Source organism: Pteropus alecto, unplaced genomic scaffold (genome assembly GCF_000325575.1).
Source record: "Pteropus alecto unplaced genomic scaffold, ASM32557v1 scaffold7, whole genome shotgun sequence".
In the NCBI taxonomy this organism is placed as follows: Eukaryota; Metazoa; Chordata; class Mammalia; order Chiroptera; family Pteropodidae; genus Pteropus; species Pteropus alecto.
The window spans coordinates 51,506,053-51,506,789 of NW_006494614.1; the positions used below are offsets into that span (position 1 = coordinate 51,506,053).

General features: G+C 35.5%; 1 pseudogene; it reads left to right on the forward strand.

Moving 5' to 3' along the window:
- The first annotated feature begins 270 nt into the window (after window positions 1–270).
- On the forward strand, window positions 271–389 carry LOC112474869 (annotated as a pseudogene).
- Window positions 390–737: the final 348 nt, after the last annotated feature.

A 737-nucleotide genomic window follows, 5' to 3' on the forward strand; every position in this document is an offset into this window, starting at 1 on the left:
AGTCTAGCCAGACGAGTTCCTTATCTTAGTAGCCAGATGCCTATTCAAACATTCCTGACTCCATTTCACCTGCATGTACTCTGAGGGAGAACCCATGCTGATTAATCATCAAAATCCTGAACAATAGATATCTTTTCACAGCTTTCCTATTAAACTAAATATGAATCACAATTTAAAACATTCCAGAGGGAAATATCAACAGCTAGAAACCTGATAGAATTGTAAAAATCATGTGTATTGAGTTATAAATTTTGTAAATGCTAAGTCTAAGTCTACAGCCATGGTACCCTGAACAAGCCTAATCCCATCTGATCTCGGAAGCTAAGCAGGGTTGGGCCTGGTTAGTACTTGCATGGGAGACCACGTAGGAAGACCAGGTGTTGTAGGAGTAAAAAATAAAATAAAAAAAAAAGAGATTGTAAGTTGACAAGGTCCTTGCAATCTGTGAGGTCAAACAATGGTTGCCTTGCCTAAAAAAAAAAAAAAAAATTAATGTTAATTCTACTTGTTTCTTCAAGTAGGAAGGTTAATGAAAATGACAGGAGATATCTTTTTAAAACTCAGTCCCATCGTGCATGAACAGTAGGTCCTCACTTAATGTCATTGATAGGTTCTTGGAGCTGCAATTAAATGATGTATATTGAAACCAATTTTACCACAAGCTAATTGATATCAACAAGAGTTGAATTCCTACAGCATCTCATCAATCTTATAATGAAATGACATTGAACAAAACA